This window comes from Polypterus senegalus, chromosome 4, assembly GCF_016835505.1.
Source record: "Polypterus senegalus isolate Bchr_013 chromosome 4, ASM1683550v1, whole genome shotgun sequence".
In the NCBI taxonomy this organism is placed as follows: domain Eukaryota; kingdom Metazoa; phylum Chordata; class Cladistia; order Polypteriformes; family Polypteridae; genus Polypterus; species Polypterus senegalus.
In genome coordinates, this window is record NC_053157.1 from 86,208,210 (window position 1) to 86,227,183 (window position 18,974).

An 18,974-nucleotide genomic window follows, 5' to 3' on the forward strand; every position below is an offset into this window, starting at 1 on the left:
CTGGAAGAACCCCAAACATAGCTGTTAATGCGTTAGGAGGGATTGTGAGTCCAAGGCTGTCTGAGAGGTAATTAAAAATTTTTGTCCAGAATAATGCTAATTTGGTGCAGGCCCAGAACATGTGACCCAGTGAGGCTGGGGCTTGGTTGCAACATTCGCAGGTTGGATCATGCCCTGGAAACATTTTGGAGAGTTTTAGTCGAGACAGATGTGCTCGATATATAATTTTAAGTTGTATAATTGTATGCTTTGCGCATATGGAGCTCGAGTGAATTCTCTGCATTGCTACTTTCCACTCCTTTTCTGATATATTAATTGAGAGGTCATTTTCCCAGTGTCCTCTTGGATCTTTGAAAGGAAGGGATTGTAAAATGATTTTATATATTGTAGAGATGGAGTCTAATTCCTCAAAATTGAGCAATATTTTTTCCAGCGTGGATGAGGGTGCAAGATGAGGAAAATCTGGAAGGTTCTGTTTAACAAAGTTCCTGATTTGAAGATAGTGAAAGAAATGTGTAGCTGGAATGTTAAATTTGGAATGTAATTGTTCATAGGATGCAAAGATGTTGTTGTCTATATAAAGATCTCTAAGCAAGTTAATTCCAAATTTTTTCCAGATATTAAAAACTGCATATGTTTGTGAAGGTTGAAAGAGGTGGTTCTCTTGCAGGGGTGCCACAGAAAGAAGCTTCTCCGTCTTAAAATGCTTTCTACATTGGTTCCAGATTCTAAGTGAGTGGAGCACAATTGGGTTATTAGTGTATTGCCGATAACGTGTGTTTATTGGAGCGCAGAGCAGGGAATACAAAGAAGTACTGCAGGATTTTACTTCTATGTCCAGCCTGTGTATGTTCTTCTATTTGTGTCCAGGTTCTTATCGCCTGTATATTTGCCGCCCAGTAATAAAACCGGAAGTTAGGTAGAGCCATGCCGCCTTCTGCCTTTTGTCTTTGTAGGGTCGCTCTTTTGATGCGTGGATGTTTAGAATTCCAAATAAATGAGGTTATTGTTGAATCTAATTGCTTAAAGAACGATTTATTAATGTATATTGGTATGTTTTGAAATAAAAAAAGGAGCATTATGTGACTTCTAGTCAAGGTGACTGACAACTGCTGCCCATGTCACATTTACTGACTGACTTGATGGCATTATTCATAATTCAGGTCTTGTACTGGATATATTTTTGATAAATTTAGGTGAATGTGTTTAATGTGCAGTTTTGTGAACTACGCCATTGTTCTGAGCACAAATTAGTGAAATGTGTGTCAATATCTGATCTACATCTGCATTTTTTTAAAGGATACTAATTGTCATTATAGATCTTTGTTAAGGTCCGGATACCAAGTAATATCCATGAAATACTGTAAACACTGTATATATTAAGTACATCTGGAAGAAATTATTATAATGGATGGAAGAGAGATAGAATCTTGGCTTTAAAGTATTGCATTGGTGCAAATGTTGTACCTACAGATTACTGGTAGATTGAGGATAATTATTAAATACACCAGCACACAGCAAAACATACCGTGAAGAGCCTGAACAGGTTATAATTTCCATGGCTATCCAAGCAGGAAGAGTTTCATTGTGGTCTATATGCCATGTATAATATGTACATTGTACACCCAGAAATTATTCAGACCCCTCCACTTTCTGTACACTTTATTGTGTGGTGAATTTAATTTTAAATGTATAAATTTGCCACTTGTGCCAATCAATCTCATAATGACAAAGTGAAAATATGTTTTCAGAAAGGTTTGTAAATTTATTAAAAATCAATAACTGAATTCTTTCATTCATGTAAGTATTCAGACCCATAATTCAGTACTTAGTAAAACCTCATTTGACAACAATTATAGCTTTGCATCTTCTTTTGTAAATCCCTACATGCTTTGCACACCTGCTATTCGGCTGTTGATACCCTTCTTCCTTGCAGATTCTATCAAGCTCAATTAGATAGGAAGCGTCTGTAAACTTCCATCTTCAGATCTCTACAGAGATGTTCTATGGGGTTAACACTAGAATTACCAAAGCCTACAAAAAAACTCGGAATCGTGGCTCACCTTAAATCCATTCGCACCTCTCCGTCAGTGTCTTTTGTGTTGTAAATGTGTCGATAAGCACAAACAGCAAGCAGCCTACTATCCTATCCCCCCACCAATGCAGAAAGGGCAGAAAGTGCTCTCAGCTCAAGTCTGTTTACCTGTGTGTAAGTTGCCTGAATTTGTATAGGGCAAAAAATATATTGTTATGTGTGGTCTCTGTCTACAACAATCTATGTAAACACATCGTTAAAACAGAAACAATTTTCATGTTTTAGTAATAATAGACAAAATGTAGACATGAAGTGTATAATGTGTGAAGCCAGAAGTCCAAATATCAAATAAATACTTTTACAAAAGGTACAAGTGTAACAAAACAAGTGCGCTTTTATTCAAGACTATAAATGCAGAAAAAGAACTTGCGTTAGGGTGCGACATTGACACGCCCTTAATACGACAGCTTTGGTGGCGCAGCATTAAAAACTGCTGACTGGTAATCAAAAGGTCACCAGTTTGATCTCAGATGCCTCCATTTTGAGAAGTGAGCTGCTCTTATTCTTATTATTATAGAATAAAAATATACATTTGATTTGAGTCTGTAACAGTCAGTGTAAATTATGGTACTTGTAAAGGTTAGTTTTTTTTTTTTATTCAGTTTTATTCTTTCAGTCACGTTCACACTTCCCCCAATCTGACAATGCTGTTTTCAAATAAAGATGTGCTATAACAGAGTTGAACTCAGATAATGATGAGGGTTCTACATCAGAGAAAGATCAGAAGCCATCCCTGCAAGATAGTCCACTCACACATAAGAACAACTCAGCTGCACCAGGCAAAAGATGGCACCGTTTCGATGCAGCAACAGGTCGGCGTCATCCTGCTAGTCAATGTGTTTCCTTTAAAGAAAAAGCAGCGCTTACAAAGCTCACCAAGGTATTGTGCAGTTTTGTTTTCTGATGGTCTGTATATGAAAAACATTTACATGTTACTTATTCAAAAGCCAGATCGAATGTTATTTACCTTGATTTATTTACTTATCTTCCTACAGCGTAAAGTCAGAAATAGACTGAAGAGCTTCCTGTGTTTGATCGACACGGGCATGCTCACAAAGTACATGTGTAATGCCACGAAAAGTGCATGCTGACACTTCAGTAAGTGAGCAATGGTACGAGAATGCAGTCAGACTTCTTTTTTGCACATATACACTGTCCAGATCTAAACACTACCGTGGAGAGTCACTCGCGTACGAGTCTATAGCTGCAGATGGAAGCTGCCGTTGCACTTTTGCCGTTGCTGTGCTTTGTGACACTTCATGTCTACATTTTGTTACTAAAACATGAAAAATGTTTCTGTTTAAACAATGTGTTTACATAGATTGTTGCAGACACGGAAAACACATGAAATTCATTTATTCCAAATAACGATATATTATTTATCCTATACAGCTCTTGGCAAAACAGGTAAACAGACTTGAGCTGAGAGAACTTTCTGCCCTTTCTACATTGGAGGGGTGATGGGATAACAGGCTGCTTGTTGCTTGTGCTTATCGACACATTTACAACACAAAAGACACTGATGGAGAGCTGCAAACGAATTTAAGGTGGTCCAGGGTTATAAGTTTTTTCATAGGCTTTGGTATTTCTTGTGTTAAATTCTGGGCTTTAACTGGGCCACTCAGAAACTTATCCCAAATTCACTCTGGCATTGTCTTGGTCATTGTCATGCTTAAATGTGAATCTTAGTCCCAGGTTAAGGACACATGCACTATGGAGCAGGTTTTCTTCAAGGACAGCTCTATATTACGTTACATTCTGTCAGGGATGCTGTGAGGGACCGGATTTGGGTCTGTGCCCACCCTGGATCACGTGGGGGCCGCCATCCTGGTTGCTTTGGGGGCCACGGGTTGAGGGCATGGAAGCCCCACCCTGCAGGGGCCCGTGGTCACCGCCAGAAGGCGCCCCAATGCCTTGGGGACCTGTTACCTCAGCACTTCCGCCACACCAGGAAGTGCTGGGGGGAAGAATTAGGAGGACACCCGGTGAGCTGCCGGGAGAACAGCTGGCACTTCCGCCACGCTGGGGTGTGGCCAACGGGGGAGTGCCGGAAGCCACCTGGAGCTCATCCGGGAGCATATAAAAGGGGCCGTCTCCCTTCATTCAAGGCTGGAGTCGGGTGGAAGAAGGACGAGGCAGGAGCAGAGATTGTGGAGGCGGCCCGAAGAAAAGGCATTGAGTGGCCAGGACTGTGTGTTTGGGGTTTGTGCACTTTATTCTGTGTCTGAGTGACACCTAACTTTGTAAATAGTTGTAAATAATAAACGTTTGGTGGTGATGAATAACATGTCTGCCTGTCTGTCTCCGGGTCGGCTTCACAATTAATTTTTCCCTCAATTTTGACCAATCTGCCTGTTCTTGTCACTAAAAAGAACCCTCATAGTATGATCCTGTCACCACCATGCTTCACCGTATGGATGTTACTAGGCAGGACATAAGCAGTGCAGAGTTTTTGCCAGGCATAGTTCTTGGAGATCCCCCCAAAGAGCCTGATCTTTCTCTCATTATACCAAAAAATCATATACCTCATATTCTCAGAATCCCTTGAATGAAGTTTTGCAAACTCCAAACAGGTGATCATATGATTTTTATTCAAGAGTAGCTACTACCTAGCACTCTGTCATGAATGCTTGATTGATGGAGGTGCTACTGAGGTGATCATTCTTCTGAAAGGTTCTCCCGTCTAGGCCAAGGACCTCGGAAGCTCTGTTGGAGTAACCATTGGGCTCTTACTTACCTTCCTAAAAAAAGCCCTTCTTGCTTAGTTGCTCATTTTCGCCAGACAGCTAAGTCTAGGAAGAGTTCTGGTGATTCACTGCTTCTTCAGTTTCACAATTATTGAGGCTGCCATGCTCATGGGAACATTCAATGCTTTAGAAATGCATTCATACCCTGTGCCTCATTACACATTTATCACAGAGGTCTTCAGAGAGTTGCTTGCACATAATAGTTTGGCTTTTGACCTGACATGCAGTGAGAATTGTGAGAGCTTATATACACAAGAGTGTGGCTTTCTAAATTATGCCCAATCAATTGCTACAGATGGACTCCAATCACGTTCTAGACACAGGTCAAGAATAATTTAATAAAACGGGACAAACCTGACTACAATTTGAAGTGCAATGGCAAGGTGTCTGAACACTAACATAAATGAGAAATTTCAGTTTTTGATTTTTATAAATTTACAAATGTTTCTGAAAACATGTTTTCACTTTGTTATTATGGACTATTTAATGTAGATTGATTGGCAAAAATTACAGTTTATTTCCATTTAAAATTAATGCAGAAAGTGAAGGGATCTGAATACGTTCTTAATCCACTGTATATTCCATCTCTGTCCTTGGTATACTATAAAAAATCTATAAATTATACTTTCCCTTCACATGTATATATGTCTTCCTTAGAGGAAGCAGAGCTGGAGGACTCCGGGGGGGAGGGGGGCCCTTCCATAATAGGGGCTGAGGTCGCCGAGTTAGTTAAAAAGCTCCAAGGAGGCGGGGCCCCTGAAGTGGACGAGGTTCACCCTGGGTTCCTCAAGGCTCTGGATGTTGTGGGGCTGTCCTGGTTGACACGTCTCTGCAACATCGCATGGACATCGGGGGCAGGGCCCCTGGATTGGCAAACTGGGGTAGTGGCTCCCCTTTTTTAAGAAGGGTGACCGGAGGATGTGCTCCAACTATAGGGGGATCACACTCCTCAGCCTCCCTGGTAAGGTCTATTCAGGGGTGCTGGAGAAGAGAATTTGGTCGATGGTCGAATCTCGGATTCAAGAAGAACAATGCAGACTCCGTCCCGGCCGTGGAACACTGGACCAGCTCTACACCCTGGCCAGAATCCTGGAGGGGGCATGGGAGTTTGCCAACCAGTCCAAATGTGTTTTGTGGATTTGGAGAAGGCATTCGACCGTGTCCCTCGAAGCATCCTATGGGGTGTGTTCCAAGAGTACGGGGTACAAGGCTCGTTGTTACGAGCCATCCAGTCCCTGTACAGGAGGAGCAGGAGCTTGGTCCGCATTGCCGGTAATAAGTCAGACTTGTTTCCTGTTGAGGTTGGACTCCGCCAGGGCTGCCCTTTGTCACCGATTCTGTTCATAAGTTATATGGACAGAATTTCTAGGTGCAGCCAAGGAGGGGAGGGGGTCTTGTTCTGTGACCTCAGAATCTCGTCTCTGCTATTTGCGGATGATGTGGTTCTGTTGGCTTCATCAGACAGTGACCTCCAGCTCCCACTGGAGCGGTTCGCAGCCTAGTGCGAAGTAATGGGGATGAGAGTCAGCACCTCTAAATCCGAGGCCATGGTTCTCAGCCGAAAAAGGGTGGAATGCTCTCTCTGGGTTTGGGAGCACAGTACTGCCTCAAGTGGAGGAGTTCAAGTATCTCGGGGTCTTGTTCACGAGTGAGGGAAGAATGGAGCGGGACGTTGACAGACGGATTGGTGCGGCATCCGCAGTATTGCGGGCTCTGCAATGGTCCATTGTGGTGAAGAGAGAGCTGAGCCAAAAGGCGAGGCTGTCGATTTACCAGTCGATCTATGTTCCTACCCTCACCTATGGCCACGAACTTTGGGTAGTGACTGAAAGAGCAAGATCGCGGATACAAGCGGCCAAAATGAGTTTTCTCCACAGGGTGGCTGGACTTTCCCTTAGAGACAGGGTGAGGAGTTCTGCTCCTACACATTGAGAGGAGTCAGTTGAGGTGGTTCGGGCATCTGGTTAGGATGCCCCCTGGACGCCTCCCTGGGGGGGTGTTCCGGGCATGCCCCACTGGGAGAAGGCCACGGGGAAGACCCAGGACACGCTGGAGGGATTATATCTCCCGGCTGGTCCTGGAACACCTCAAGGTCCTCCCAGAGGAGCTGGAGGAGGTGGCCGGGGAGAAGGATGTCTGGGCTTCCCTGCTTAGGCTGCTGCCCCCGCGACCTGACCTCGGATAAGCGGTGGATAATGGATGGATGAAAGACTGTGAAGTGCATTTTTATACTAAATACTTTGCAATTGTTACTCCTACAAGTTAAAGCAAAATCCTTAAGGATTTTGTGGCAGATGGCTGGGGCCCTTATCTGGCCAGAATGCCTTCACATCGAAGGACCAGGGGAGAGAGCATGTAAAGGGCATTATGTCCCCCGGATAACTAGGTGGCAGCCCCCCTGAGTTGTTACAGCACTACAGATTTCCACAGGGCACACAGGAAATTGGAGATTGTTGTCCTTGCCCTTTTGGGTTCAGGGGATGCCGCCAGGGTGGTGCTGCAGAGACTGGGGAACCCTACTTTGTCGGGCTCCCTCCTCACCCAGAAGTGCTTCCAGACCATGCTTATGGGACATTGAAAGTAATCCTGGATGTTAAATAAAAGAAGCCCACTGCCTCAACTCAGGGAGCCAGAGTTGGGAGGAATAAGATGAAGCTTGCAAGAGCATCAGAGGAGCCAGTGATGTAAAGTGAGACAAAACGAGAAAGAAAACAAAGAGTTGCTGTGTGCTTTGTACTATGTTTGTGATTGTGAGAAACGGTTGGAAAAGAGTTTCCAACAAACAAAAATCTTGTTGGTGCAGCACTTGTGTCCAGAGCCTGTCTATGTCGGGTGTTTGGGTGCGCATTGGCCGCAATCTTCAATATACCTTAAATTATTACTCAGATTGTTTATTATTGCTTTAACAAAAATACAATGTTTGTTAATTAAGTTGTAAAAAATATGTAATTACATTTTAAAAATAACAGAAATAGACAGTGAATTATTGTGAAATGGTTTTGGGGTGACCCCTTTTCTCAATGCACAGACTTCTTTCCCACAGACACACAGTTATTTGCTCTCTTCTTGCCCTTTAGGATTCGTTCCTGCACATATCCATTAGACTGATGTTCAATTTAAGTCAGGATTAATGAAGATTAACAATGATTATGACTTTGTCTCGCTAGGAGGCACCCCTTGTTAATCTAATCTCTGATAAACAAAGAACAGCAAAAAGTCAAGTAGGGCTGCAGGTTTTAAAACTTTATTCAGTCATCATACTTTTTAACATTGCTTAATATGCCAAATGTGGAAGCAAAATAATATTACATTAACACCATACAACTTGGTTATTTAGCAGGTATCACAGATGGTACTGATTGAAGCACTGACCGTGCAATGGTGTCAGGTGGTTCTTAGCTCTTCCGCTTATGCTACTGTGGCTCAGGTGATTAATCTCATGGAGATCTGTTGGTGAGTGTGTTTATCCTGCTGTTGTGCTCAGCTCATTGTCTGACCTTAATAAAGCTGAACTAAAGTGGTTCTGTTCCTGAGATGGTGCTCTCATATCCTTTATTTAAGCTGTTCAGGTTCAAAGTGTGCTTCTGATATTTAAACCTAGCTCTTATCATAAATGTGATTGACATTTTTGGTGTTTTTTATGCTAGGTTTGCATGCGTGCAAACAGTTCTGCTCATTCAGCCAGTTCAAACCAGTCCTTAACCTTTAGCAAAACACAAAGTTCTCTCCTAGCTTACAAAGTTTGAAAATATGTTGGCTAAGAAAGCCTACAACAAATGTGTTATGACCTACTGTGCTTGATACAGGCTTATTGTTTTTACATTTAACATCTTAAAACTGTAAAGAAAGATAAGTACAATACATTTCTAGTAATGCTCTTATATAATGAAATGATAATTTCAAACACTCTTTTTATTGTAACTTTATATTACAAAAGGGTTTCAGATAAATTGAGTGGCTTGTTTTATTTCAAGAACAATTTCATAAACAGTTGATTTTCTGAATAACTCATTAATGTTTCAATGCAAAATGTTTGTGTCTACTGTCTATTTAGTATTTAATTTACCTGCTGAAAATTAAAAATGCATGATCCCCATATGGCTCATTTTAATTAGTGTCCTTGATATTCCTGCTAACATGGAGAAGGATAATTTTTTTTGGTACTAATTTTATGATGTTTATTAGCCACATTACAGCAAAACAGACATAAAACAAACTAAAATTCAATCAATACTACTTCCTGTGTATATCGGTTGCATTGGACCATTCATGGCATTAAATATTTGACATTTTCTTATTTGAATTACAGTCAGCGCAGCGAATAGTGCTGCTACCTCACGGATCTATCATCTTGGTTTCAAATTCCATGCCTGAGTGATGTCTTTTTGGAATTTTCATCTTCTCCCTGTGTCTGCATGGATTTTCTCCTACATCCCCAAAATCAAGCAGGTTAGGTTAACTGGCCCCAGTGTAAAGGTGGGTGTGTGTATGAGTGGACCCTAAAAAATTGGTATCATTTCTGTAGTTGTTTCCTGCCATACATATAGTCCTACTGGGACAGGCTCAAACTCCTCTTGACACAGAATTACAGTAAGTACGTTTTAAAAATGGTGCTATGTTATGATAATTGTAAGTAGATAAGAGTTATTATCTCTTTAGAAAAGGAATATTCATCCATCCATAATAGGATTTTTCAATTTAAGTAAGCTAATACAGAAATAAAGCTGGGCATTGTAAGATGTCATAATAGATTTTTTTCTGGGAGAATGTTATTCCATCTGGTGTTACTACTAATAATGCTATTAAAGGATCTGGAGTACTTGTAAAATCAAAGCTCTCCCTCAAAGCTTTTTTTCTCAATATAATTTAAACTCTCAAAGCTTTTGCTCTAACGATGAAGAAGCTTGATGCCATTATTTACAATTCAAGTCTTGTCCTGAATATATTTTGGAAAGTTTTATGCGTTTGGTGTGTAATTTTTAAATAAACTACATTACTGTGCTAAGCACAGTGATGTACCTTGTTGATATCTGAACTGCATTCCTTATCTGAGAATATTAATTAAAAGGCTTGTTCCAAGTGTCACATTCTTTAAGATTAATTGACAGAGCCTGAAAATGTTGTCTGTATCTTGATAATTACTTTGAACCATGTATATAAATGGAAGAGTAGAAAAGTCGGGCAGGTCACTTTTTACAAAGTCTCTAAGTTGCACAAAATACAAGAAGTGTGTTTTCTGAGCATTGTATTTGAAGCATAATGTTTCAAAGGATTCAAACAACTTATCTGAACTTATTTCAGATTTTTGGTTCATAACAGCAAAGAGCTGCCTCACCACATTATTTTACTTAGCTCTTGGAATAATAAGCAAATCAGTATTTGAAGACCTAAGGTTTTAACTCTGAATGTAGGGGGACAGGCAGTCCAAAATATAGGAAAGAGCAGGATTATTTAGAGCTTTATATGCATTTAATATTATTTTAAAATAACATTAAAAGATATATATGACTTCCTGTGAAATTGTCTATGTTTCCAATTGTATTTCATATCTGTTTCAAGATATCTTGAAATGAATTTGAAATATATTGAGCAGGATGTTATTTTGAGATATCTTGAGATATATATATTTGAGATATTTATATTTGAGATATTTTAATGTGCATTCCAGATATCTCAAAATGGCTTGATTTGATTTTAAGAAATATGGAAATGTAACCTAGATATCTTAAAATTTATTTCATATATCTTCATATTGACTCATATTTGAGATATCTAAAATAGATTTTTAGATATCTCAAATTCATTTCAAGATATCTTAAAATTATCTTAAAATGTGTCTCTGCTCCTTTTTAGGTATCTAAAAATGCATTTCAAGATATCCTGATTTTACAGCTAAGAAAACTGATCCCAACACTTTTTGAAATACAATTGTGAGTTAAATCGTGTCCTGGTAAGGTAAAGAAGATTTTTGAGACTTTTGCCAGAATTATATATTCTATTTCCTTCTAAGCTATTTTACATTTTAATTACAATTATATATTTGTTTCTCCCCAATGGGGACTGTTTAACATTATACGCTTGGTTTTTTCTATTAGGACTGTAATATCATATGTTATTTGCTTATCAATGGCTACTATTTAACATCATTCCCTAGATTTACTCTTTTGGGACTGTTTATGATTATATTTTATGTTTATAGTATTTGGATATTTATACTTTAATCCTTCTACACTGCTGCTGGGGGGCTTATTTTGTTTTAGACGTGCTCTGTCTCTAGGCATGTCAGAGGACTGGGACTTTGTGATCTAGCCTTACGTGGGGAGGCAAAAGGTAGGGAAGAAAGATAGCAGGCTATTTATAATCTTTCCTTTTAACTGTTACAACTGTAAGTGCCAACACAACATGAACAGCACTTCATAGCAATAACTCAGAATTGGAAATTAAGGTTAAACCTATATTACAGTATGTAATAATGTACTGTAAAACCTTAATCAATTTAAGACTACAGAATGTCAACAAAAGTTCAGAAGCAATGTCTTTATGACCAAACAGTGAACTTTGAGCTGGAATGTCAAAGGTCTCAATCATGTATAAAAGAGAAAGTATTCTCTCATCTAACAGGTCTAAACATCAAGATAGTACTTTTACAGAAGGCCCACTTATTAAGCCAGGATCAGTTTTGGTTGTAAACAGATTGGACTGGCCAAATACCCCACTTCCACTATACAAAGAAAACTAGAGGTGTGGGAATTTAAATATATAGAACAATTTCATTTGTAGTATCAGATGTATCTGATTCTGAAGGGTGATATGTGATTGTCATGGGTAATTTATTTAATTGTAAAGTGATTTTAAATATCTACGCACCCAATGTGAATGATAGAGACTTCATCCAAACCATATTTGCATCCATTCCTAACTTGAACACTCATAAAATTATAATGGTTGAAGACCTTAATTGTGTTTTAAGCCCAGACCTGGATAGGTCTTCATCAACAGGGGTGATAACATCTGACACTGCAAAATTAATTACACGGTTTTTAATTTATCACAACTTACAGTATTAGACCCTTGGAGATTTCTACATCCAAACTCAAGAGCACTGTTACTCGAGAATTGATTATTTCTTTATAGATAACAATTTTCTTTGCAAGTACTACGCTATTGTTATCTCTGACCATGCCTGTCTGTATGGAAAACAAGACTTACATAGATGGTATACCCTCCTCCTTACTTTAGCAGGAATGATTAACACTGTTAAAATGAATATCCTTCTTAGGTTCCTTTTCAATTCCAAAGCATCTCCATATACATTAACAAATCATTTTTTAAGAAATTAGATTCAATCATAACCTTATTTATTTGTAATTCAAATCATCGATCCTACAAAGACCTAAGACAGAAGGTGGCATGGCTCTACCTAACTTTCAATTTTATTAGTGGGCAGCAAATATACAAGCTATAACAACCTGGACATTGGCACAAATAGATGAACACACACAGGCCTGGCCCACCATAGAAATAAAATCCTGCAGTGCTTCTTTATATTCCTTGCTTTGTGTCCCAGTAAATACAAGTTATCGTCAATACACTAACAACCCAATTGTGATTCGTTTACTCAGAATATGTAACCAATTTAGGAAGTAATTCAATACAGAAAAAGTTTTATCAGTGGAAAACATATGGGATTAAATTACTTAGAAATTTATGCGCAGATAACATCTTTGCATCCTACGAACAACTACACTCCAAATTTAGCTTCCCATCAACACAATTTTCCACTAGTTTGCAAATTAGAAACTTTGCTAAACAAAATCTGCTCAATCCTCACCTCCAACAACTACTATTATGGAATGAATATTGCTCAGTCTTGGGAAATCAGACAGCATTTCTGTAATACAGAACCACCCGCGATAGATCAAAATCCGCGAAGTAGAAACCATATGTTTGTATAGTTATTTGTATATATTTTAAGCCCTTATAAACTCTCCCACACTGTTAACATTATTAGAGCCCTCTAGACATGAAGTAACACCCTTTAGTCAAAAGTTTAAACTGTGCTCCATGACAAGACAGAGATGACAGTTCTTTCTCACAATTAAAAGAATGAAAATATATCTTCTCTTCAGGAGCAGAGAATTTCAGAGAGAGAGAGAGAGCGCTCGCAAAGAAAAGCATACAATCAAAAAATCAATACGTGTGCTTTTAAGTTTGGCGAAGCACCGCAATAAAGCAGCATTTTTAAGAGGAGCGTCAGTATCTTCTAAGCAAACAGCCTCTGTGCAAACAGCCCCTCTGCTCACATCTCCTCCGTCAGGTGCAGAGAACGTCAGAGAGAGAGATAGAGAGATTAAAGCAAAGAATCAAAAAATCAATAAGTGTGCTTTTGGAAGCACTGCGATAAAGCGGCATTTCTTAGAGGAGCGTCCGTATCCACTAGGCAAACAGCTTCTGTGCAAACAGCACCTCTCCTCACACCCCCTCTGTCAGGCGCAGAGAATATCAGAGAGGGTGAGATAGAGGCAGAGACAAGCAAACAATCGAGCACCGCGCAGGAAGCATATCTTATAGCATTGAGGAGTTTTAGTTAATATGTAATACGTGCTCTGATTGGGTAGCTTCTAAGCCATCCGCCAATAGCGTCCCTTGTATGAAATCAACTGGGCAAACAAACTGAGGAAGCATGTACCATAAATTAAAAGACCCATTGTCCGCAGAAATCCGCGACCAGCGAAAAATCCGTGATATATATTTAGATATGCTTACATTTAAAATCCGCGATAGAGTGAAGCCGCGAAAGTCGAAGCGCGATATAGCGAGGGATTACTATATACACTATAATAAACATTTTAAAGTCCCTTCCTTTCAAAGATTCCAGAGTATAGTGGGAAAAGGATACAGTATCTTACTCAACATTTCAGAAAAGGAGTAGAAGGCAGCCATGCACATAATTCACTCTAGCTCCATATGCACAGAGCATACAATTATTAAACTTAAAATCTTTTTATCAAGCACATCTGTCTCGTTTAAAATTGTCCAAATTGTTTCCAGGGCAAGATCCAACCTGCAAACATTTCTATCGAGCTCCAGCCTCATTGGGCCATATGTTTTGGGCATGCACCAAATTAACATCATTCTGGACCAAAATCTTTAAATGCCTTTCAGACAGCCTTGGTGTCACAATCCCTCCTAATCCACTAACAGTTGTGTTTGGTGTACTCCCAGAGGGGCTTAAAGTGGTGGTGGAGAAACAAACTGTAATTGCCTTTACTTCACTATTAGCATGAAGACTTCTCTTGATCAACTGGAAGAATTCTCACTTATAGGATCTATTAAAAACTTTTTAAAACCTGGCAGAATCTAATCAATAACATTTTTGAATAAGCATTTGTATTGGGGAAAATTATTCTCTTCACTCTTCTCTACATTTAAAGTCTTACTCTGGCTATTGGACTTCCTCTCTTTCTCATGGGTCGGGGTTGAATTAAACTTAATTTTGTTAGGTTTGTCTTGTTTGCATGGAATGTTACTTGCTTTTAACTAATTCAATAAAAAGTTAAAATAAAAAAAGATATTTTGATTTTATTTTTTTCAAAAACATTTTAAGCTATGTTTAAAAACTATTTCAAGATAACTGAATAACTGAATATCATTTTCAGATATATACAATACAATTTAAGATATCTCAAAATAGCTTCCTGTTCATTTTAAGATATCCAAACTGCATTTCAAGATATCTTAAATAGGAAGTCCCAATGAAAGATTAGGACATTTTTCAAGAAGTGATTTTGAAATATTCACAAGAGGCGGCCTGAAGGAAGTAAGGCATTGTGTGGCCAGGACTTTGGGGATTTGTGGTGCACTTGTTGACATTATATTATTGTAAATAAACGTGTGGTGGGAAAATGAACATGTCTGCCTGTCTGTGTCTGGGCCAGCCTCCACAGCATATAAAAGCTCCAAAAGCAATCAATTTTTCTTACTTTTTAAGTGACTCACATATACTTTATTCTTCTAAAAATTTCAATTAAATTGAAATTTTCAGGCTATAATATATATATTTTAGAATATCTGATGTTTGGACATGAGTGCGACAGCGCTTCTTTATTATAACCACGTTTTACACTGTTATCCTTTTGGGATGTTAGTGAATGCAAGACTGTGTCAATTACTTGATTGCATTTGCTTTGTATACTTATAGCTTTATAAGCTTAAGTTTGTATTTTATGCCATGAACTTACTTAGCCTTTTTACTCTTACAATGTCTCTTATTAAATAACAGGTATTGCAGTGTTTTTTTTTGCCTGCATTTTCCTATATTTTTGCTTTCTGCATTGTTTTTGTTCATCCTTCTACTTGTCATTTATGTCTTATTCACAACTCATAAGCAGAAGTAAAACAGAGAAGACCCCAAAATATGCAGTATGGAAACAGATTGTTCCACTTAAAGAGCACTGTTGGTGACAGATATATAGACAGTACTTTATTTTTAGTAATGGTCAAATTTAGCTTTACAATAGCTCTGGGAATATGGAAATATTACAACAAACCACAGCCATCATCACCTAAAACTTGTGATTTGGCTAATGAAAAAAGAAAACTCACAGTGAGGCATTATAAAGCTGAAATGCATTAGGTACGAAGGAGCTCCAGTAGTGTTTATTGGCATGATTTAAAACCAGTGTGTCATAGCGAGGACATGTAGCATTTATTGCTAATAATGGCCACCAATTTTGACTTCATTCTCTTCTTCATTGCCATCTCCAGCAGAATGACAGTGCACCCCATAACTCCTCCTGCCTTCTGGATCAGATTGTTGGTTTGTTGGGCCTCCCTTAATGTGATGTTACAAAACTGGCAAACTAAAGGGACAATCACACTGGCAATCACAGAGTTATAATTATTTTTATAGCACATTTTCATACGCTGGACATAGCTCAAAGTGCTTCACTAAATGTCAAAGAAATAGTTACAAGCAAGAAAAACAAATTAAATTAGGTAAAGAGAGAAATTAATAAGTAAAAAAATTACTTCTTTGTTCTATGGGCTAACATACTTACATAATTAATCAAAAAGTAGAGTTCTTAACTCCTAATATATATTATGCTAGCTGATTACCCAGTGGCTTCGCTCACTGAGTGCAAGGGAAAAAAATAAAATGTAGTATTTATAAAATAAGTTATTAAGTAGTAAAACATTTTGATAAAAGAATATGAAGAACATATAAGAAGCGTATAAATTATTAAACAGATAAGAAAATTTGAATGATATATAAGAAGTGTATCTGAGGTGGGTTGGCGCCCTGCCCAGGATTGGTTCCTGCCTTGCGCCCTGTGTTGGCTGGGATTGGCTCCAGCAGACCCCCGTGACCCTGTGTTCGGATTCAATGGGATAGAAAATGGATGGATGGATAAGAAGTGTATAAATTATTAAACAGTAAAACATTAACATTTAAGAAGTAAAGATACATTGAGTACTACTGCAGTGGTTTCGGGTAAACTACCTGCTTGACAACCTTGCACTACGTGCCTGTGATTTAAGAGAAAAATAATTCTGAGAAATGTGGATGCTGCCCTTCCGTGCTTAACGGGCAGAAGGTTCAAACAATTCCCAAGTCCAATACTTTACATGAAGAGGTCAGTACATATTCTTAGATGTAAACCCTCCATCTTCTTAAAAGAATTCATCACAAAAGCAACCTTGAATGTTGCAGGATTTTAGTGACCCTAACTCACCTTAAGGGACAGTAAGTAGCCGTGCACCGCAATTTATCAAGAAAGTCACGCTTCGATGGCACCGATTACACTCGGAGCTGACAGGGCACTTGAAGTGTCACAAACAGTGCGAAAAGAGAGAATGCTGCCCGAAACTGTGAAGCTGTCGACCCGGCCAAGCAGCCCGACATTCCACGCCTTCCAGCGACCACTTTGTTGTCACGACCCCTTGCCGCTGAAGGCGGTCTTCTACAGCTTGGCGCAGTTAAAAAGTATAAAGACGCAAAGCTGTTTTCTTCATCTCTTCTACTATCAAGTACTGCCAATTAAAAAAAAGTTAGAATGTGGCAGTTTCCGCGACAGTTGCTTGGACAAATAAATAAAACTTGTCTGTCAGAACGCGCCTGGCGGAGGATGGCTCAGCACTGGAGTCCAGAGAGATGGGCTGGGACAGGGCGACGTGGGGCGCACTTCTGTGGGATAGATTGCCGTGTTTGTGTTTACTTCTTTTCAATATCAGTAAAATAACTCTCACACAAATAATAACAATTTGTAAAGACGATATAAAAATGGCATCCACAAACGAAGTGATTAGTTCCTGTATTATAATATGTTCTGTGGTCATACGTAATTTCCGTTTCACATGGTCATACGCAATTTCTGTTTCAAACACGAAAAAAGAATTATATATATATAGATTGCAAGTTTCTCAGGATGACCATGATAATAAGGTCAGAATGCTGGGGAAACAGAAAAAAAACCTCCAGATAAACTGGAGAAAAAAAAAACAAGATCAAAAGACTGCCCATCCCAGGTCATATCAAAAAAACTGTTAAATATAAGTCAAGGTCTGTTACACTCAAACTACATAATGCACTAGTAAGACTGCATCTGGAGTGTTGTGTGTAGTTCTGGTCACCACAGTACAAGAAAGACATAACAGCCCTAACTTGTGCAGAGGAGAGCAACCAAGTGCATCCCAGGACTAAAGGACATGTCCTGCTCCAATAGACCCAGGGAATTAACCCGTTTAGTCTTGAGCAGACAAGACTGTGTGGGGACCAAATCCAGGTATGTAAAATCCTCAAAGTCTCCTTCATTCGAGTATCACAGGTGGATGCACTGTACCTCATTCAGATGGGGGTGGTGAAAAACACCACAGAAAAACTGGAAGAGAAAGCAGTGAAAAGCAGAGATTAGTAAAGATTGCAAATCCATGAAGGATAAGATCATGCTAACCATGTATAGTCTATTAGGAATAGAACTAAAATGTAAAGAATGTCACTACACACATTAATTTAGAACAGTCCTGTTTTGGAAACAAGAGTCTGCTCTGCCATTTCTTATTTAGTTTTCTCTGTGTTATTAGACCAGTCCCCCTTATCATTGATATGGACCTTCAAGTACTGGTAGCAGTACACCGCCTCCACATCCACTCTCTGAGAAGTAAATGGAAACAGAATCTCTTTGTTTTGGCAAAAGCCAATTACTTTTTCCTTTGGATAAGGAGAAGTTCTGGCTATTATAAAATACAAATAAGAAGGATACGTTCTAGCTGTTATAAAGGTTTCTCACCCTAAATACAAAAACAAAAGGGCAAAGCAGCACCTCACACATGCACACACACACACTAAAATAGAGAAGTTGCCGTGTAGGGGGGTGGTGGTCCCTGAGCCAGAGCAAATGCTAGCTGCTGTCAAAATGCCACTTGCTGGAAACAGAACTTTCATAACCAGTCAGAGAACTTGTTCATCTTAAACCTCATGAAAAATTCAGGATTCATGTGTTGTATGCCTTTTCCTGTAAGAGTGGAAAGTTCTATCTAAGCCAAGAGATAGATTTTGTAAGTTACAGGCCTTTTTTGGCAGAGGAGAACAAGTTAAAATAAACTTTCGTTATTTTATGTTTTGTGTTGTTTGTGTCTTTTGTCTATACGGTATATGTCTATACATTTGCATATATCCATCTTCTATTATCCTTATGTTATAAATGAGTATTACTTTGCGTATTTCAACAAGTGTGTCTGGCCCAGGTTTCAAATCACAACAGAAAAAGTGAAAGTGTTAATGTAGACGTTCACACATTTATGAACTTTGTTCATATATTGTACATATCTGTTTATATTTATGGTATCCTGGCCAGAATGTGAAACAGAGATCCTACACCCGATTACCTGCATTAACTTGTCATCCTGGGGTGGGCTTCTTATTAATATTAATCAACAAAAAACCCTACATACCTACCGATCCATGGTATCCACAGGCGTTTCTTGGAGTGGTTGGTCACTCCTGCTACTCTAGATGTTCAGCAGGGACCCTAACCTGCTACACCCAGGGCAGTTTCCTCAATCCTGACTCCCCTTTTCTCATGATTTAACATTAAGACTTTATTTCTTTCTTGTTCTCTCAATCTTTCTTT